The following is a 22941-nucleotide window of genomic DNA, read 5'->3' as shown; positions in this document are numbered from 1 at the left end:
CTCAAGAACAACCAGCTCACAGCAGGGAGATGGCAAGTGTTGTGGATACAAACCTTGCCTTTGTGTCTGATGGAGCTGCAGCACCACTGGCGGGTTTAAGAACACATGATACATGTTGAAAAACAGGCTGAGGACTCGGTGAAAGGTTAAGATTCCTCTGGGACTTTAATAAACAAACATCTCTTTGGCCAAAGAGCTGAGAGTCAATTACCAGGTAGGTTGAGAAGTCCTGGGTACCCGAGGAGGAGAAAGGGGAGCACTTAAGATTTACTCTGCTGGCAAATTGAAAGTATTTAGTAACACAGAAGAATTTACTGCAGTTAGAATGCTGCACATAGCTCCCCAGAACTTACTCATTTTCCAACTCAAAGTTCATACATTAACATCTTCCCATCTATAGATTCCTTTGGGTAGAATACTCATTTCCTCTATATTGATTCTTCCAATCCGTGAACATGGTATATTGCTCCATCTATTTGTGTCATCTTTCTTTCACTAGTCTTTTATAGTTTTGTACATGTAAGTCTTTTTGTTTCTTTAAGTGAATTTATTCATAAGTACTTTATTATTTTCATTGCAATGGTGAATGGGATTGTTTCCTTAGTTTCTTTTTTCATTGTTAGTATATAAGAATGCAAGCGATTTCTGAGTATTAATTTTATATCCAGAAACTTTACTATATTCATTGATTAGCTCTAGTAATTTTCTGGTGCTATCTTTAGGGTTCTCTATGTAGAGGATCATGTCATCTGCAAACAGTAAGAATTTTACTTCTTTATCAATCTGCATTCCTTTTATTTCTTTTTCTTCTCTCACTGCTAGGACTTCCAAAACTATGTTGAATAGTTGTGGTGAGAGTGGGCATCCTTGCCTTCTTCTTGATTTTAGAGGAAATAGCATGCACAACTTTTGTGTGGTTTCTTTGAAAGACATATATTTTTAAGTCTAATACACTCTGATGTCTTGAGAAAGCCTACACAGTTCATGACTTCTCTTCAATATGGACTCTTATTGCATAATACTTCAACTCAAGGTGAAACTTTTTCCACTCCCATTGCATCTGTAAGACATTGCTCTAGTATCGTCCCCAAACTTTGCTGTTTCAGAAAACTCCTTCCCACAAACACATTTGTGTGGTTTGTCTCCAGGGTATATATTCCTACATACCTAGACAATGAGTAGTAATTGTAAAAACTGCCATAGTCATTGCATTTCTAAGTATAAAGTATTTGATAAATCCTGAGTTTAAGGCAGCACCTAAAAGCCTTGCCACATTACATACACTTGTAAGGATCTCCCTAGTATGAATCATCTGATGATTGGTGAGATATGAGCCCCAAGTGAAGGTTTTACACATTCATTATCACTTGTAAGCTTTTCCTTCAGAATGACTTCTTTACGGAATCTTAAATTGAGACTGTTGTCAAGACACATTCATTACATCAACATAGCTTCTATGTATTAAGAGTATGAATTTTCTCATGAAGCCTAAATGGAAACTCCTGACAAAAGCCTCGCCACAGTGAATACATTTGTAAGGTCTCTTGCGTATGGATCACCTGATGTCTTCTTAGGCCTGAATGCTACCTGATGCATTTGCCCCACTTATTTACATTTCCTTTCTCTGGATTATCAATTCCCTGATGATGTGACTAATGAGACTTGTATTGAAGCAGTGAGGTGAGGTGAGGTGAAGTTGCTCAGTCGTGTTCGACTCTATGCAACCCCATAGATTGTAGCATACCAGGCTCCTCCGTCCATGGGATTTTCCAAGCAAGAGTACTGGAGTGGGTTGCCATTTCCGTCTCCAGAGGATCTTCCCAACCCAGGGGTCGAATCTGGGTCTCCCACATTGTAGGCAGACGTTTTACTGTCTGAACCGCCAGGAAAGCCGTTGAAGCAGTGGTCACATATATTCCATTTACATTCTTTCTCTCATGTACAGGTGACCTTATGGTCCCCTTAAGATTTACTGCACTCTAAATGCATGGCTTCTTTCCAGTATTTTTTTTTTTTTCAGATTTGCAAGGTTTGAATGCCTTCTAAAACACTTGCGACAATCACTACATGGGTAAGATCTCAGAATTCATTACATGACGGTTAGTTAGTTCTGAACTCAGAAGCCAAAGCTTTGCCACACCCACTGTATTTGTGCAGTTTTCCTACAGTTTGACTTTCTGAAGGTCAAAAGGATGATATACTTTACTGCATTTATTACATCTGTCAGGTTTCACTCCATATGGATTCACTGATTATCTGCAAAACGATTCCTGTGACTGAAGGCTTTGACATATAAATTACATTTATATTGTTTTCCTTAATGGTCAGTTACAGATGAATGAGCAATGAAAGCTCTGTCACACTAATTATATTTGTATGATTTCTCTCTAGTATGCATTCTCTGATGAATTGTAAGGCCAGAAATATGACAAAAGGCTTTGTCACACACGTTACATTTGTAAGGTTTCTCTCCAGTATGAATTCTCTGATGACTTCCAAGGCTGGCATTTTGAGTAAAGGACTGGCCACAAAATCCACATTCATATGGTTTCTATCCAGTATTAATTCTCCAATGAACTACAACTTTGCACTTTGGCTAAAGGTTTGCCACATATATCACATTTATATGGTTTCTCCCCAGTAGATAGATAGAGTGCCTGATGAACTATGGATAGAGGTTCTTGACACTGTACAGGAGACAGGAATCAAGACTATCCCCAGGAAAAAGAAATGCAAAAAAGCAAAATGGCTGTCTGGGGAAGCCTTACAAATAGGTGTGAAAAGAAGAGAAGCAAAAAGCAAAGGAGAAAAGGAAAGATATACCGATTTGAATGCAGAGTTCCAAAATAGCAAGAAGAGATGAAAAAACAAGCCTTCCTCAGCAATCAATGCAAAGAAATAGAGGAAAAGAATAGAATAGGAAGGACTAGAGATCTCTTCAAGAAAATTAGAGATACCAAGGGAAGATTTCATGCAACGATGGGCTCAATAAAAGACAGAAGTGGTATGGACCTAACAGAAGCAGAAGATATTAAGAAGAGTTGGCAAGAATACACAGAAGTGTACAAAAAGATCTTCACGACCCAGATAATCATGATGGTGTGATCACTCACCTAGAGCCAGACATCCTGGAATGTGAAGTCAAGTGGGCCTTAGGAAGCATCACTACGAACAAAGCTAGTGGAGGTGATGGAATTCCAGTTGAGCTGTTTCAAATCCTGAAAGAGGATGCTGTGAAAGTGGTGCACTCAATATGCCAGCAAATTTGGAAAACTCACCAGTGGCCACAGGACTGGAAAAGGTCACTTTTCATTCCAATCCCAAAGAATGCTCAAACTACCACACAATTGCAATCATCTCACACACTAGTAAGGTAATGCTTAAAATTTTCCAAGCCAGGCTTCAGAAATACGTGAAATGTGAACTCCAGATGTTCAAGCTGGATTAAAAAAAGACAGAAGAACCAGAGATCAAATTGCCAACATCCAATGGATCATTGAAAAAGCAAGAGAGTTCCAGAAAAACATCTATTTCTGCTTTATTGACTAAGCCAAAGCCTTTGACTGTGTAGATCACCATAAACTGTGGAAAATTCTGAAAGAAATAGGAATATCGGACCACCTGACCTGCCTCTTGAGAAACCTGTATGCAGGCCAGGAAGCAACAGTTAGAACTGGACATGGAACAACATACTGGTTCCAAATAGGAAAAGGAGGATGTCAAGGCTGTATATGGTCACCCTGCTTATTGAGCTTATATGCAGAGTACATCATGAGAAACGCTGGGCTGGAAGAAGCACAAGCTGGAGTCAAGATTGCTGGGAGAAATATCAATAACCTCAGATATGTAGAAGACACCATCTGCCGGGGGCCAGCGTGTGGAACTCCGCCCATAGCAAAGGTCATAAGGAAGTAGGCTTGGCATACACAAAAGCATGATCGAGCCTAAGGAGACCCCCTGTTCCCAAACATCTACCCCCAAAACCAGAGTCTGTTCTATGCTCTCACCTACACCTCTGACTTTACAGGAGCCTCTCCCCCATAACCATTTCTCTCGGAGAAGGAGTTAACTTGCAGCTCCAGTTAATAAAAATTCCTGGGCGTGACAAAAGTGTTTCAACTTAGAAATTCCTCTGGAGGTCCTCTAGCCTCCCTGATCAGGTTCATCCGGCCACATGTGATTGTTTACAGCCTCCCAACTGTGAGAGGCATGAGATGCTTTGAAACTTTAAATACCGACTCTTTTGAGAAGTCAGAAAATTATTAGTATAGTATAGTGGGTTGATTAGAAATTATATTGGTGAAGGGTTTTTTCATTTGTCGTGCCAATAATCACTGCTAATTCCCTGCCCTGGGTGTGACAAGGGTGTCTCATGTCAAACCTTTCTGCTGACAGACTAGCTTGTGTGACAACCTCTCAACCATAAATAGCACAGAGAGTTTGGAGTATTAGCATAGGGTTTTTCTCATTGTTGAGTTCGTGATTGCCACCAGGCCTCCCTATCCTTAGGCACCTGGGAATATATTAATCAATGTATTTGGAATATAGAAAAGGAAATATAGTAGTTTTTGATGTTAGCAATACTAGACTTTTTGAGTTAATGAATTTTCTCTTTTGTTAAGATCACTGTACTTTGTTATAAATCACTGTGTCCTTGCTATGTAAAAATGTAACTTTATCCTTATCTTAAGACTAAATAGATCTTAAGGGGAACATTGGTGAAGGGTTTACATTTGTTGAGCCAATATTTGCTACTAAATCTCCATATTCCTTGCCCTTATAATGAATATAACTAGCATATAGGAGAAATAAGTATTAACCTTTAAGATTAATCATGTTAAACCTTACGCTAAGTAAATTCCTTTCCTAGTTGTAACTCACTACACCCTCACCCTATAGGAATGCAACTTTATTTGGAGGTTGGCGCCTGATTTAAGGAAAAAATCACCCCTGGAAAAATAAGTTTTCTGGTTAACTGACCGGTATCAGAAAGGGCCATAAAATGTCAGCAGGCCTCATGGCCAGAAGATGATGTACAACCCATAAGACTTTTGTATAATTTTATATGAAACACCTGATTGTGACAAGGGTCAGGTCTGCTGACCCCCGCATGACTCTGTATTCATCCCTATGTATAACAAAAAGGTATATAAACAAACCTGAAAAATAAAGAAATTGGATCAGTTTCTGGAAGGACTGATTCCCCCGTGTCGTTTCTTTCTTGCTCCCCGTTTTCCTGGCTGAATTCTCATCTGGTATGAGGGTACGCACCAAGCCTACTAACTTTGCCGGGGCTTCTAAGATCGGACCGGGGAGGCCTCAGTGCCTCCTCTCCTTCGGGAGAATGGAAAGACGCCTGTGGCCTATGTAGGTGGTGATTGGTATTCCACATAAACCAAGTTATTCAGCTTCTTTTTCTCCACTAATACTTCCTACTAAACTATCCGTTTCTAATCTCTCTATTTATCTGTAATTAAGTTTTTTCCTAGGACACCGATTCCATCCCACCTTCGAATCACCCTGGATCCATCGTGGCTGGACCCCGGCAACCATCCTTATTGCAGAAACTGTAGAAGAAGAGCCTCTTGATGAATATGAAAGAGGAGAGTGAAAAAGTTGGCTTAAAACTCAACATTCAGAAAACTAAGATCATGGCATCCAGTTCCATCAGTTCATGGCAAATAGATGGGGAACCAGTGGAATCAGTGGCTGACTTTATTTTTCTGGGCTCCAAATCACTGCAGATGGTGATTGCAGCCATGAAATTAAAAGACACTTACTCCTTGGAAGGAAAGTTATGATCAACGTAGACATCATATTCAAAAGCAGAGTCATTACTTTGCCAAAAAAGGTTCGTCTAGTCAATGCTATGGTTTTTCCAGTGGTCATCTATGGATGTGAGAGTTGGACTATAAAGAAAGCTGAGCACCAAAGAATTGATGCTTTTGAACTGTGGTGTTGGAGAAGACTCTTGAGAGTCCGTTGGACTGCAAGGAGAGCCAACCTGTCTATCCTAAAGAGATCAGTCCTGGGTGTTCATTGGAGGGACTGATGATGTTGAAGCTGAAACTCCAATACTTTGGCCACGTGATGTGAAGAGCTGACTCATTTGAAAAGACCCTGATGCTCGGAGGGATTGGGGGCTGGAGAAGAAGGGAACAACAGAGGATGAGATGGCTGGATGGCATCACTGACTCAATGGACGTGAGTCTGAGTTAACTCCAGGAGTTGGTGATGAACAGGGAGGCCTGGCATGCTGCAGTTCACAGGGTCATAGAGTCAGACACGACTAAGCAACTGAACTAAACTCCAGTATGAATTCTCTGATGAACTGTAAGGTGTGCGTTTTGACTAAAGACTTTGCCACATACATCATATTTATATGGTTTCTCTCCAGCATGAACTCCCAGATGAATTCCAAGGTGTGCATTTTGAGTAAAGCACCGGCCACACACATCACATTTATATGGTTTCTCTCCAGTATGAATTCTCCAATGAACCGTAATATAAAACCTGTAACAGAAGGCTTTGCCACATAAATTACATTTATATGATTTCTTTCCTGTATGAACTGCTTGATGGTTGGTTAGAGCTCAACATGCATTGAAATCTTGGCCACACTCGTTACATTTGTAAGTTTTCTCTCTAGTATGAATTCTCTGAAGAAATCCAAGGCTCACATTTTGAGTAAAGCACTGGCCACAAACATCACATTTATATGGTTTCTCTCCAGTATGAATTCTCCGATGAACTGTAAAATAAGATCTGTAACTAAAGGCTTTGCCACATACATTTCAAGAGCTTCTCTCCTATATGTCTTAACTGCTTGATGGTCAGCTAAGACTAAATGTGCACGAAAGGTTTCCCACCCTCATTACATTTCTATGGTTTCTGCCCATTATGTATTGATGAATTATAAGGCCCCAACTCCAACTAAAGTCTTTGCCACACTTCTTACATCTGTAACGTTTCTTTCCAGTATGAATTCTCTGATGAATTCCAAGGTGTGAATATTGATTAAAGCATTAAAGATGGAAAGAACAGTACTTCACATATTCATTCCCTCTCTACCTCCTTCTGAATGCATAAGGAATAGTACAATATGCAAATATCTATTACTTTTAAAGAACTACTAAACCAAGACCATAGGGGTACAAAATAGGAAATTGGATATTTCAAAAGGTTGAAATCAACTTTATAAATACTTAAGCTCTGGAAAAACTCCTTGTGTACCATGTAGTGGGCAGATCACCTGAAGAAAGGACAAGTTTAAATTCCTAATGCCAATCATGAGGCTTTTCATGTCTGAGTCAACAGGACTTTCAGCTCAGTCACAAAAAACGGGCTACTAAGAGGCATACAGAGAAAATGCAGAGACACACCCCCAGGGCAGATCCCAAACTTCAGAGGCAAGTTATTCTTACCCACAGAGAGCACGTTTCTGAGGGTCTCTATCATCACATCCCTGTACAAGGCCCTCTGAACAGGGTTCAGGCATTCTCATGCCTCAGGAGTGAATTTGATGACCACAACCTTGAAGGTCAACTGTCCCTGATATGAAAATACATTTCACCATGAGGCCCTGAGCAGAGTTTTTATTTTCACACAAAAGGAGAAGAAGAAAACGAGGTAAGGATCATTTCAGTAGAAATAATATTCTGCTAAATCAATGGAAAGCTATTTGGAGCCAATTCTTGGTCTCTAATTGCCTATACTATGTATTGTTTCTGAAATAAATAATGAATCAAAATTAGTAAAGTTGGGACTTTCCTGGTGGTCCAGTGCTTAAGACCCTGCATTTCTACTGCAGGGGTTTTAGGTTCAATTCCTCCTCAGGAACTAAGATACTGCAAGACTCAACTTGCAACCAAGAAGGAAAGACAAAAAATATTAGTAAACTTGATTTCATGGTTTAAATAGACAATGGAAAGACTAGAAACAATTAAAAGAATTTTAAGAAAAAGAAACTGAAAAAGAAGAAAAAAGATAAAACAAGACAATGATATGAAACACCATCCAGTCCTGAGATCTCTTTCTGAACTTTCCATTCCATTCCCAAACACTTAAGTTTTCAAGGAGGTGCTCATTTAGTTTTAAATGTACTATAAAAAGTTAGAACTGATTTCCACTCATTGGCCTCTTTTGCAGATTTTACCATGTACTGTACATGTTAATACCTGAGGTCCACATACAGCTTCCTTACCCTGGTTGGCTGAGAGCAGACAGCGCATCCAGATCAGCCCTAAACAGTCCCTGCTGCCCAACAGCACCAAGATCACATCTCCAACCCGTGGGTGAGAAGCCCTGCCCAGGATGGTGCCCAGGGGAGCCTCCTCACAAGGGCCAGGTCCCCAGGTCATGAGGAGACGGGATCTAAGTGGAGACGATAGGCCCTGAGGGAAGGTGAGTGTGCATGTACAGTAGTCAGACAGGACACTCCAGAGTCAGACATGATTAGTGAGTCCTGAGAAGGACATTTCAGGAAGGCAGTGTGAGAATCCACTGAGAATATGACCCTACCTGGGAAAGAACCATCCCTGACTCCTGCATTTTCCTCTTCTGGGCTTCTTGGTCCATGAGTCTTCACAGTTCTATCATGAAAGTTAAAAACATGCTGTTTAATGCTTAGAGTCAACACATCCCTTTCCTGAGCCTCAACCACACACACACAGGGAAGCCCTCACTGTGTGGAACAGACAGTCCTCTGTGGCCACTGTCTCAGGAGGGACTCAGGACAGTCAATTCCCACATAGAGTCCAACACGGGACTTTCCCACAATTTCCTTGGATCACACTCCCCTCCTGGTGAGGCCTCATGTACACAGTGGCAGGGGCCACCTCTGCTGACCCCAAGATGCCCTTCAGGTCACATAGCAGGCCCTGGTCCAGCTCCACTCAGAGCAGAGCGTTCTCCCCTCCCCCAGGGCCTGATCTCAGTCTCAGAAGTGGAGTATAAGAGCCCTGGTGCTCAATGCAGGATCGAGATCTGAACCATCTGCAGCTCTTTGCACATTCCTGGGGCGAGGCCCCACACAAGATACTGAGGAACATGTCTGATGGGGAGAACCGACTATCCAGAGTATGTGTATACATACCATACACCCTGTGACCACGTGACACATTTGTACACTGTGAAATATTTATCACAAACCACTAATGAACACATCCATCACCTCCAAATTCCCATGTTCTGTGTGTGGTGAAAACACTGAAGACATACTCTCCTGACAAATTCCCAGCATGCAGTAACAGAACAGGATTAACTACGGTCAGCATGCTGCCCATACCTCCCCAGGATGCATTCATTTTACAACTCAAAATCTGTACCTTTTGACCAACATCTCCCCATCTTCTCCTCCTCCCAGCCCCAGATGACCACCATCCTACCCTCTGGTACTAGTGAGTTTCATTTTTTTTTTACATTCCATATAATGGAAGGACATACCAGTCTTTCCCTGTCTGTCTTAATTCACTTACCATGATATTCTCTACATTCATCCAAGTGAGACACACCTCCATAACTGTTTACAAGAAAGTTGCTATTGAACGAACAAATCTTTATCCCAAGCTATAAAAATAATTAAATGTAAACAAAGCAGAAAGCCAAAAGTAAAACCATCACAAAGAATATGTTTAAAGTTCCTTGGAAAGGAATCATGTAGTAAGAGTCAGTCCAGTTCTTGTCCCATTTCTTCTCTCGCATAACCTCTACTCTCACCAGGAATAGGGACACAATCAAGCTGAGAGAATCAAGTCACTGCTGCAGCCCTCACCTCAACAGTCTCTACACATGGATGATCTTTTAATACACATAATTACAAAATACACATGCCTCACAGACAGTTTTGCAATTCTCATTCTTATCTGTATAATTTGCAGAAGCAAGATTTGCATTAGATTTTTGCCAGGGTCCAGCCCCGGTGGATCCAGGGTAATTCGAAGGGGAGACGGAGTACGCACCCTAGGAAAAAACTTAATTTAATTACAGATATATAGAGAGATTAGAAATGGATAGTGTAGTAGGAAAATTAGTGAAGAAAAAGAGGCTGAATAACTTGGTTCACGTGGAATACCAATCACCACCTACGTAGGCCACAGGCGTCTTTCCGTTCTCCCGAAGAAGAGGAGGCACTGAGACCTCCCCGGTCCGATCTTAGAAGCCCAGGAAGAATTAGCAGGCTTGGTGAGTACCCACATTCCACATGGGAATTCAGCCAGAAGGGGAAAGAAAGGATGACACGGGGTAATCAGTCTTTCCAGAAACTGATCCGATTTCTTTATTTTTCAGGTTTGTTTATATACCTTTTTGTTATACATAGGGATGAATACAGAGTCACGTGGGGGTCAGCAGACCTGACCCTTGTCACAATCAGGTGTTTCATATAAAATTATACAAAGGTCTTATGGGTTGTACATCATCTTCTGGCCATGAGGCCTGCTGACATTTTATGGCCCTTTCTGATACCGGTCAGTTAACCAGAAAACTTATTTTTCTAGGGGTGATTTTTTCCTTAAATCAGGCGCCAACCTCCAAATAAAGTTGCATTCCTATAGGGTGAGGGTGTAGTGGATTACAATCAAGAAAGGAATGTACTTAACCTAAGGTTAACATGATTAATCTTAAAGGTTAATACTTATTTTTCCTATATGCTAGTTATATTCATTATAAGGGCAAGGAATATGGAGATATAGCAGCAAACATTAACCCAACAAATAAAAACCCTTCACCAATATTCCCCTTAAGATCTATTTAGTCTTAAGACAGTGATAAAGGTACATTTTTGCATAGCGAGGACACAGTGATTTATAACAAAGTACAGTGATCTATAACAGGAGAGAATTCATTAACTCAAAAAGTCTAGTATTGCTAACATCAAAAACTACCATATTTCCTTTTCTACATTCCAAATACATTGATTAATATATTCCCAGGTGCCTAAGGATATGGAGGCCTGGCGTCAATCATTGACTCATCAATGAGAAAAGCCCTATGCTAATTAAGACTTTCAAAATACTCCAAACTTTCTGTGCTGTTTATGGTTGAGAGGTTGTCACACAAGCTAGTCTGTCAGCAGAGAGGTTTGACCTGAGACACCCCTGTCACACCCAGGGCAGAGAATTAGCAGTAATTATTGGCACAACAAATAAAAAAAACCTTCACCAATATAATTCCTAATCAACCCACTAATACTATACTAAATATTTTCTAACGTCTCAAGAGTCTGTATTTAGAAAGTTTTAAAGCATCTTGTGCCTCTCACAGTTGGGAGGCTGTAAACAATCACATGTGGCTGGACGAACCTGATCAGGCAGGCTAGAGAACCTTCAGAGGAGTTTGTAAGTTGAAACACTTTTCTCACGCCCAGGAATTTTTATTAACTGGAGCTGCAAGTTAACTCCTTCTCCGAGAGAAATGGTGACGGGGGAGAGCACTCCGTAAAGTCAGAGGTGTAGGTGAGAGCATAGAACAGACTCTGGTTTTGGGGGTAGATGTTTGGGAACAGGGGTTTTCCTGAGGCTTGATCACGCCTTTGCCTATGCCAAGCCTCCTTCCTCATGACCTTTGCCACGGGCAGAGTTCCTCACGCTGGCTCCTGGCAGATTTTAAAAACAAAAATCAATGTATAACAACTTAATAATTCTTACCCAACTGACTCAGCACTCTTCTGGATCTAGTCCCCACCATCACCTGCACACTAGCTGTTTCCACTCCATTTGGTTGATCTGTTTCCCTACTTCTTTCTCTGTCTCTCTTTCTCTGCTCTCCTGCTGTGCCTGTCCTCCTCCCTACTTCTTCCCTGCTTCCCATCCCGCCTCTCTCTGCCATCTATCACCTTCAAGTTGCTTTCTCTCAATCTCCTTGGTGATCCTCAATCTCCCTGTATTTCTGCCTTTCTTCTTCCACCTCTGCCCTCCCTTCCTCCCAATTCTCTGGCACTCCCAAGTGGTTATGCTTCCTTTCAGCTGTCTTTTCTCAGCTCCTCCAATCTCTAGAAGTCCCCTTTCTCTCTCAGCAGGATATTGTGGCTCTGGTCCCAACTCTTGTATCCTCTTTGTGGGCTGTCTGTGTAAACTGCCTCTCCACTGTCGCTCTCTTTGGGACCCCTGATTTACAGACGCTCTCCCTTGAAGGCTATAGAAGAGGGCTGCAGAGGATGAGATGGTTGGATACCATCCTGGACTCAATGGACATGGATTTGAGAAAACTCTGGGAAATACAGGGCTCGCAGAGTTGGAAAGAACCACCACATCTCCCTATGTTGCTCACCCTTAATGCTCCGGAGACCCTGCTTTTCTCTGAATTTCTCTCCTTTCTCCACCTGCTCCCTTCAAGGCTCATTCTGTTTCATGAAGCTGTCTCTTTCAAGTTCTTCACAATCCTCTTCACTACCATCGCTTATCCCACATGCCTTTCTCATTTCTCTAGGAGTCGCTGTCTCTGCTTCTTCTGATCCCGCCTTCCGCCCACTATTTACAGGGTAGGAGACTGAATAAGAAAGGCCCTCCTGCATGAGCCAAATTCTAGCGGGTGGTATTTGGGTCTGAAGAACCATGGGCGTCACGTGGCTGGTTCAGATCACCTCCCACTACCAGGGATCAGGGGAAAGGTCACTCTGAAGGGCAGAAGGACCGGCCTGAGGAGACGTGAGAACAGAGGGGCTGGGAGGGAGAGGGGTCTCAGAGCAGGGAGAGCTCTCCAGAATCCCAGGACCAGGGAGAGAACCCGGCCTCTCCGGGAGTGGGGCGGCAGGTGAGGCCTCCAGGGACCAAGGTAAGGCTGAAGAACATGGAGCGAATAAACCACCTTGTCTAATAGAATTGTATGTAATCATAAGGGATTTCATTTACATCATACCTGAATGGTCTAGCGGTCTTCCCTACTTTCTTCAATTAGAGTCTGAATTTGGCAATAAGGAGTTCATGATCTGAGCCACAGTCAGCTCCTGGTCTTGTTTTTGTTGACTGTATAGAGCTTCTCCATCTTTGGCTGCAAAGAATATAATCAAACTGATTTCAGTGTTGACCATCTGATGATGTCCATGTGTAGAGTCTTCTCTTCTGTTGTTGGAAGAGGGTGTTTGCTATGACCAGTGCATTGTCTTGGCAAAACTCTATTAGCCTTTGTCCTGCTTCATTCCGTATTCCAAGGCCAAATTTGCCTGTTACCCCAGGTGTTTCTTGACTTCCTACTTTTGCATTTCAGTTCCCTATAATGAAAAGGACATCTTTTGGGGGTGTTAGTTCTAAAAGGTCTTGTAGATCTTCCTAGAACCGTTCAATTTCAGCTTCTTCAGCGTTACTGGTTGGGGCATAGACTTGGATTACTGTGATATTGAATGGTTTGCCTTGGAAACGAACATAAATCATTCTGTGGTTTTTGAGACTGCATCCAAGTACTGCATTTCGGACTCTTTTGTTGGCCATGATGGCTACTCCATTTCTTCTAAGGGATTCCTGCCCATACTAGTAAATATAATGGTCATCTGAGTTAAATTCACCTATTCCAGTCCATTTTAGTTTGCTGATTCCTAGAATGTCGACATTCACTCTTGCCATCTCCTGTTTGACCACTTCCAATTTGCCTTGATTCTGGACCTAACATTTCAGGTTCCTATGCATATTGCTCTTTACAGCATCGGACCTTGCTTCTGTCACCAGTCACATCCACAGCTGGGTATTGTTTTTGCTTTGGCTCCATCCCTTCATTCTTTCTGGAGTTCTTTCTCCACTGATCTCCAGTAGCATATTGGGCACCTACCAACCTGGGGAGTTCCTCTTTCAGTAGCCTATCATTTTGTGTTTTCATACGGTTCTTGGGGTTCTCAAGGCAAGAATACTGAAGTGGTTTGCCATTCCCTTCTCCAGGGGACCACATTCTGTCAGACCTCTCCACCATGACCCACCCATCCTGGGTAGCCCCACAGGGCATGGCTTAATTTCATTGAGTTTAGACAAGGCTGTGGTCCATGTGGTTAGATTTACTAGTTTTCTGTGAGTACGGTTTCAGTGTGTCTGCCCGCTGATGCCCTCTCACAACACCTACCGTTTTACTTGAGTTTCTCTTACCTTGGACGTGGGGTATCTCTTCACAGCTGCTCCTGCAAAGCCCAGCCACTGCTCCTCACCTTGGACGAGGGGTATCTCCTCTCTGCCTCCCCTCCTGACCATGACTGTAGACTAGCTACTCTCGGCCCTCCTGCGTCCATGCAACCACCACTCCTTGGACGTCGGGTTGCAGCTGGTGGAGGAAACTGTAATTCAATACTACAGTCACTGCTAAAGGGGACTGCAGCCAGGGGACTGCTCCTTGGAGAAAAAGTTACGGTAGAACTAGATGGTTTATTAAAACGCAAACGAATCACGTTGCCAACAAACTCCCTATAGACAAACTATGGTTTTTCCAGTAGTCAGCTACGGATGTGATTAAAAATTGGATTTGAAAGTTGGTCCATAAAGAAGTCTGAGCAGAGAAAAACTGACGCTTTTGGATTGTGGTGCTGGAGATCAGTCTTGAGAGTCCCTTGGAGAGCAAGGAGATCAAACCAGTCAATCCAAAAGGAGACCAACCATGGATATTCATTGGAAGGACTGATGCTGAAGCTGAGGCTCCAATACTTTCGCCACATCATGCAAATATTGGACGTATTGGAAAAGACCTCAAGGCTGGGAAAGATTGAAGGCAGGAGGAAAATGGAATGATAGAAGATGACACGGTTAGCTGGCATCTCCAACTCAATGGACATCAGTTTGATCAAACTCCAGGAGATGGTGAAAGACAGGGAAGCCTGGCGTGCTGTGGTCCACGAGGTGGCAATGAGTGAGTCATGACTGAGCGACTAAACAGCAACAACACATCACTGATAGGGCATAGACTGAGAATTTGTGGAGTGTGAGTCTGGGTTTTTCCTAGGCAGACAGGGGACTGAGCAGGGGTCTTAAATCAGTGATAATGAGGAAGGGTGGCTTTTGGCAGTAAGCCTTTTCCTGGAAGTGAAGTGGGAGAATTTTTTAATCTTTGCTCTTTTCCATAATTACAGGATCCAAAGTAAGCTTCAACTCTGTCATCAGAAGCTATAATACCAAGAAAAGTCAAAGAAGATAAATATACATGTAATAGTTAAAAAATGGAAACTTAGGAATATTAACCCAATAATAAAAAAAAAAAAGAACAAAGGCCTGAGAACCTCAGGCCTTTGTATGTACCTTAGAACGTCAGTGAGGGGCCCTGCGTGTTCCTTTGGGCTGTGTTGTGTCTGGTCCTGTCACATCTTAGAGACATCAGTATGTGTTGAAAGACGTTCCTCTGAATCAACAAGTCAGGGGTCTGGGTTGAACCAGAACCCAGAGGTTATACAGACGCCAAAATCTTGGCTCTCTGCACAAATGCCAAACTGAAATACTTGAAATACAAACACAGAGTTATGGAGGAGTAAGAGTGGCTTTCTATATGTGTGAGGATAAAAGGGAACACTTTGGGCCCCCTCCTTGGTGAGTAGGGAGAGGTTATATCGTCTGCTAGGGATATATGCTAAGCATCAAGGCAGTAACAGTCTTGTATTCTTGTTTCCTCTGCAAAGTTGTAAAAGGATGGGGTTGGTGACAAGATGAAGTTTTGTGCAGCGTCTTAGGTGGTCTGGTCTCCTAATCAGTGCAGTGGTAAAGAATCCACCTGCAAGTACAGGAGACTTGGGTTCGATTCCTGAGTCAGGAAGATCCCCTAGAGGAAGAAATGGCAACCCATTTTGTGTCCATTGGGTCAAAAGAGTTGGAACGATTGAACCAGTGTGAGCATCCTTCTTTGATCAGCAACTGTTCTGCCCTTTGGAACTCACGGAAGGTCATGGAGGCTGCAGTCCTGTCTATAAGAAATGGGAACCAAAAAGGCCTCTGTGCCTGGGAGTGCCACAGGGCCCTGCTCTGCAGCCTCAACACTAGGAAAAATATTTTCCATTTTGCCATTTCTCCGGTGATCACAGAAAAGAAAGTCTTTGCACAGCATCCTGGATATTATGTGTATGATTAGACACTAATGAGCATCTACATCATACTGATATAACTAAATTATCCCCTCATCTCCTCTTTTACCAGCTGTGCTCTGGTGAAGAAACAGCTGCTGAGAATAAGCCTTTCTCCATTAATAAAGTGAAAAAACAGTCAGCTCTTCTCTGTGCCCTGAGAAAGCAAGCTGCATGTTAATTGTCCACGTTCCAGATGCAGACATACACATGGATGTGGAAAGATGTGGTATTACCTTAAAACGGTTTGGCCCAGACACCTGGGGGTCAGTCTTCACCAAATTCCAAGAGTAGATGTACTGAGGATTTAACACATGTGAAGTAGTAAACACAAACTGAACTGAATTATCCAAGAAATACTCAACATTATTGGGGAAACAAAATTAATCACCAAAGTGAATGGGTCTGGAAATGATCATACTGAGAAAGTAACACACAGGAAGGTCAGGGGTACCCAAACGGAGGATATAGGCTGCAAGTGTCAATGTTTTTTTATCTTTCTCTAAGTGGCAGGAGGAAGAAACAAACTGCAAGTGTCACATATTTCCCCCTTTTCTATTCAAAATTTTAATCTTGAAAAGGAGGTTTCTCTTAAAATACTGTGTTGCTATGATGACACCTGGTTCCACCTGAACTTTTCTCAAACCTTGAGCTAACCAATGCGTTTTTCTTATGGAAATGTTTTTATTAAGCTATGTTAATGAACTATGTATTTACCCTAGACTCTTCAAGTTGGTTTGCTAAAGAGACTCAGAACCGATAATGGGTCAACAAATCAGTATGTTTTACTCATACAGTTGTTCTCCTAATCTATGTTAATGAAACTATTTATTTGCTTGGAAACCTGCCTTTCTAAAAGATTCAAGTCAATCGTTTTATGGCCCAGGACAACTCACCTTGTGCCAATGTTATCTCAAAATGCATGTTGTGGGTGAGGGGCCTGGTGCCAATCTCTGAGTTTTGAGACATTTCCTTTCTCCAATTAGCAGCCTGCTAGTAGCTATATAACATTTCGCGAAAGACTAGGAGGGGGGCACTCTTTCTGTCCCCTTCTGATGTCTATGTCAGAAACTTTGTGTTTTTTATACTTTAATAAAACTTTATTACACAAAAGCTCTGAGTGCTCAAACCTCATCATTGGCCCTGGATTGAATTCCTCTCCTCCGGATGCCAAGAATACCGGAGTCTTTCATGGCTCAGCAACAACCTTTCAATATTAAGTGAATAAATCAGAAAAGGAGATGACAGAGGATGAGATGGCTGGATGGCATCACTGACTCGATGGACATGAGTTTGAGTAGACTTTGGCAGTTGGTGATGGACAGGGAGGCCTGGCGTGCTGTGATTCATGGGGTCACAAAGAGTCGGACACAACTGAGCAACTGAACTGAACTGAAGTCAGAGAAACACAAAGATTAGACAGCACTTATATTTGGAATCTGAAAAAAGATACCAATGAACTCATTTACAAAACAGAAACATCCGATTGAATAGCATAGGGAGCTCTGCTCAATGTTATGTGGCAGCCTGGATGGGACAGGGGTTTGGGGGAGAATGGATACACGCATATGTGTGGCTGAGTCCGTCGACTGTCATTTATCCCGATCCCTTAAAAGATCTGAATCCTCTTGGGACCCGGTAGTACCCTACACCCAAACACACTTCACCCCCTAGTATAAATCCACCTCACTCCACCTCATCTTTGTGCTTTTATTAAAATTTGAAAGAAGAAGAAGTGGAGTAGGTTCACAATGTTGTGTTAGTATCAGGCACAGAGCAAATTGAATCAGTTATATTTTAAAAATTATTATTATTTATTGCCACATAAATTACATTTCTACATTTTTCTTCCTGTATGAACTGCCTGATGGCAATTTAGGCATCACTGTGCACTAAAATGTTTGTTCCAATGGTTATACTTGTAAGGTTTCTCTCCAGTATGAATTCTCCAATGAACTACAAGCCTTGCATTTACACTAAAGGCCTTGCCACATAGATCACATTTATATGGTTTCTCTTCAGGATGCCTTCTCCAATGAATTACAAGTATTGACTTTTGAGTATAGCCACGGCCACATACTTCACATGTATATGTTTCGCTCCAGTATGAAGGGTCTGATGAACTGTACACCTTGCTTTTCGACTAAAGGCCTTTCCACACACATCACATGTATATGGTTTCTCTCCAGTATGTACTCTCTGATGAACTACAAGTCTTGAATTTACACTAAAGGCCTTGCCACATACATCACATTTATATGGTTTCTCTCCAGTATGCATTCTCCAATGAATCACAAGTATTGACTTTTGAGTATAGCCATGGCCACATACTTCACATGTATATGGTTTCTCTCCAGTATGAACTCTCCGATGAACTACAAGCCTTACATTTATACTAAAGGCCTTGCCACACCCATCACATTTATATGGTTTCTCTCCAGTGTGAACTCTCCAATGAACTACAAGCCTTTCATTTACACTAAAGGCCTTGCCACAAATATCACATACATTTAAATGGCTTCTCTCTGGTATGAATTCTCCCATGAATTACTAGTTTTGACTTTTGAGTATAGCCATGGCCACATACTTCACATGTATATGGTTTCTCTCCAGTATGAACTCTCCGATGAACTACAAGCCTTACATTTATACTAAAGGCCTTGCCACACACATCACATTTATATGGTTTCTCTCCAGTATGAACTCTCCAATGAACTACAAGCCTTTCATTTACACTAAAGGCCTTGCCACATACATCACATTTATATGGTTTCTCTCCAGTATGAACTCTCCAATGAATTCTAAGGTGTGACTTTTGAGTAAAGCCATGGCCACATACTTCACATGTATACAGTTTCTCTCCAGTATGAACTCGCCGATGATGTTGAAGCTGTGTATGCTGTTTATTTTTTTTATTTTTTCGCAAAAACAATCGGAAAACATTTATTATACTGAAATGTGTACATCCTACTATTAAAAAAACAAAGTAGCAAATTTGCTGGTGCCATAATTTAACCTGTTTCACTGGAACAGACTAATGTTCAATGCTGCTTGGTGTAATTTCAAGTTTGACAAGCTTTTTTTTTTTAACCCCACTTGTAAAAACCTGATGAATTCAAAATAGCACACAGCATTAAATGACATTTATTGTTCCATAAATCTTGAGACTCCAAAAGGAATGCTAAATAGACAAGCAAAACTCTAAAACAATGAAGAGAAAGCTCACTTCTTTCCCAAGTGATTGGTACAGAAAACATGTGGTCGTAGGAAAGCAAAGGGGAAATGACGGAAAGGAAAGCTCTCCAGCTTGGGGGCTATACAAGTGAGGGATATTTTCAGGCCAAAGATGGAATATTTAAAGACAGTACTTTCTTTTTTTAATATCAAATAACCCCCTTTATGAATAAAACAAAATACAAAGCTTTTACCCACTGGAGCAGTTTTGCCTTTGGGGAGAGATTTCAAACTCAAGCATCAAATAAAACACTCAAAACCAAGATACTGGGTAAATAGACAGAGGTGGTATAATTAAAATGCAATCGAGGTGTTTTGTTTTTTCTATTTGTGTCTAGTACACCACAGGCCTCAAATGCTTGCTGATGAATTTTGGGAAGGCTTTGGGTGAAGGGAAGAGAGAAAGATAGTAGAAAAAATTGCAAAAATAGTGATTCCCTTTGAAAAGTATACTGGCCGACAAGCATTTGGTTTTGTGAAAGAGGCACTCTTTTTATAGAAAAAAGAAGCTATTATGTGGTGTATAAAAGTCCCTAAATAATCACCAGAATGTTATCCATGATTGTACTAAACTCAAGAAGTAAGAATTTTGATGGTGCAAGATAGTGTTTGTGATGTCTAGTGTTCCGAGAATAATTTCAACTCCTGATAATGACCCCTTAACACCAAGTTACAAACCATCACACTGTTTTGTCCTGCTTATGTGTATTTCCAATGTCCGGGACAGGACTTTAAAAATGTTTAACAGGAAAGGGGTGGGGGGAGGCGGTTGCTAAGTGGTTGGAGATAGAGAGGAAAAGGAGAAAGAAAACCACATGAGTTTAAAAGGCATTGGGATTCAAAAATGAAAACCAGAAACAAATGCTAAAAATGGAAGCAGAAGCAAAAAGGTTTTCAATAAATCTGTGACAAAGCAAAAACACAAAAGTCTTTGTACCTATTAGGATTTACACTGATCCTCTCACCAAGGTACTCTTGATAATGCAGTTTGCTTCAAGCCCGTCTTCCTGGCTTGGATCCTCCCGATCCCGCATGATCCCGGCAGACGCACACCCTTAGACATGATTTTTCCCGAGAAGCGCTGCGCCTCTGCCCTGACCACCGGTCGGCCCGTGTCCGCGGCGGCCCATCCCCGCCCAGGTCAGCATAAGGTCCAGGCCACAGACACCACAGTGGCCCAGAAATGTCAATGCCCACAGTACATCTACATTCATCTCCAAACCGTATACAGTGTAGAAAGACAGCGGAGGCTGCTCCGGACCTGTGTGCGCGGCGCCTCGGGCAGAGGGGCAGGCGGCCTACCTGCGCGGCCTGCGTGCTCTCTCTCGGCGGGGACGCGGGCCAGGTGCGCCTCTCGTCCAGCTCATTAGGAAGGTCATCCTATGTTTTCAATATGAAACATTTCATACGGTAAAATCCAATCCCAAGACTTCTTGGATTCAGTCTTCACACACTTTTAAGCGTGACTTTTATTTGGTGCTGAATAGAGTTCAGACTACGGAAGACGTCACTTCAAAATGATGTGGACGCCACCACCATTTTCAGCTTTTACTGTGGAGAATAAAAAACAACTCTCATCTTGAAAGTTCTGATCCATCTGATCACTAACAAGAATGTGAATACCAGTGGGACCCTGTCTGTAAACCTGGTTAGTTTGGTGGAAAGGAATATTAAACACGAGCGCAAGTTTTCGAGCAACTTCTGAGGCAACCATTTCTTCCAAGTAGATTGCATGATAAACGAACGGCGCGTCGCTGCTGCTATCGCCCCCGCCCGCCGCCGGCTGCTGCCCCTGCGGCGCGGGCTGCTCGCGGCAGACGTAGAGGGTCAGGCGGGGCCTCACCGACCTTGACTTCAGGGCGTTATAGAGCCAGATCCCGTCGGCGGCACTGCAGATTTGTACTAGGTCCTCCTGGGTCAGTTTTAACAAGTCGGCACCTAAAAAGTTGGAGAACAGTCTTGTGTAGGAAGAGAATCTGTTTTTGAGCAGCCACTGCTGTGTTTCCTGGATCGTGGCTGAAGGCTGAAGTTGTTCACTAGAGGCCTGTGGAATTCCATCTCCCTGATGATTTGGGGAAGATGAATTGCTGTCCGGGATGCTGCAGGCGCTCGGCGGCGGGGACGTGAAGGTGGGAGCTGCGGATGGGCTGTTGTTCACGTAGGCTGTGGGGGTATCAGGCCACGGAGAGCACTCTGTGAGGACCGTGGTGTCATAGGACAGCTGGTACTTCTTCTCGTGCGCGGCTCTCTTCTCCATCTTCTCTCGGTCCGTTTTTTTGTTTCCTATCTGCACCTTTTGGCTTAAAAACTTTGATTTGGCAGCTAGCTGAGTGTAGGTGATCTGTGTATTCTCCATTTTCATTCTGCTTGAAGGTGTCAACCTGGATCCTAAAAGGCACTCCCTTCTCACCTCCGTGCTTCCGGGGAGTGAACTCGGTGCTGATGCAGTGTACCTGAATGAAAGCAGATGTGCGTTTTGCAGGATCCCACAGAAATTCAACTGCATTTAACTGGCTTGGATTTGTCCGTGTGTCAATTATTCCTACGGACATTGGAATATCTAAGTCGAGGAATCTGTCTCCAGGGTGATTCCACTTCCAACCTTCAAGTTGCTGATGCTCTGTATATTGGAGTCGTCCGTCATGGAATACAACTCTTACGATGCTCTTTACCAGTTTTCCGGTGATCTCAGGCACATCTCCCATTTTCCGATTATCCAGCATTCGAATTTCGTAAGACTGACCTTGGTTCAGGTACGTGAGCGTCTCGTCGTGCAGCTTCACGGCGGGCGATGTCGAGGCACACATCACATACTGGAAGGATGGGTGTTTGGTCTCGTCATCCAGCGGAAGGCTAGAATCTTCCTGCTTGAAAATGGGCAATGCCAAGACATCGCTCATGCTGTAGGCGCCGGCGCCCAGCTCCTGCCCGATGCCCGAGAGGCTGGCGTCGAAGTCGTGCACCAGCCCGGACTCTATCACCTCGTCCATCTTGAGCACCCAGGCCATCTTCCGGCCTCGCCGCCGCCCGGCGCGCGGCGCGGTCTCCGCGAGCGGGGCGCAGGGGCTGGAGCTCCGCGGGCGCGTCCTGAGGAAGGGCGCGGGTGAAGCCTCCGGCGGAGCGGCGAGTGGTCACCAGCGGCGGCCCGGGCGGCGGCCGGGATGAGAACACCCGGGGCCGTGCGGGCAGGGCACGGCCAGCCAGGCGAGCAGCTGCAGCGGGAGCAGCCGGGCCGCCGGCAGCGCCTCCCTCCCGTGGGCGCCGGCCCCGCGCCTCATGCCGCCGCCCCGGCCCACCCCGCCGACGCCGCACCACCGGCCGGAAGGCTGGTTTCTACAAGGCCTGTGTATGCTGTTTAAAGCAGTGGCCACATATATCACATTTATATGGTTTTTCTCCAGTATGATTTCTTTGACAAACTATAAGGGTTGATTTATCATTAAAAGCCTTACAACATGTTACATTTATATGCTTTTCTTCCTGTATGTATTCTTTGATGTCTAGTGAGTTCTGCTGCTGCTGCTGCTGCTGCTGCTAAGTTGCTTCAGTCATGTCCGAATCTGTGCGACCCCATGAACAGCAGCCCACCAGGCTCAGCCGTCCCTGGGATTCTCCAAGCAAGAACACTGGAGTGGGTGGCCATTTCCTTCTCCAATGCATGAAAGTGAAAACTGAAAGTGAAGTCACTGAGT

General features: G+C 43.2%; 1 pseudogene; it reads right to left on the bottom strand.

Moving 5' to 3' along the window:
• Positions 1-18917: 18917 nt before the first annotated feature.
• Positions 18918-22693, bottom strand: LOC138419171 (upstream-binding protein 1 pseudogene; annotated as a pseudogene).
• Positions 22694-22941: the final 248 nt, after the last annotated feature.

The sequence above is a fragment of the Ovis canadensis genome, chromosome 14 (assembly GCF_042477335.2).
Source record: "Ovis canadensis isolate MfBH-ARS-UI-01 breed Bighorn chromosome 14, ARS-UI_OviCan_v2, whole genome shotgun sequence".
Taxonomy (NCBI): Eukaryota; Metazoa; Chordata; class Mammalia; order Artiodactyla; family Bovidae; genus Ovis; species Ovis canadensis.
Note: the sequence above shows the minus strand (reverse complement) of the source record. Positions and strands in the feature narration are given on the sequence as shown.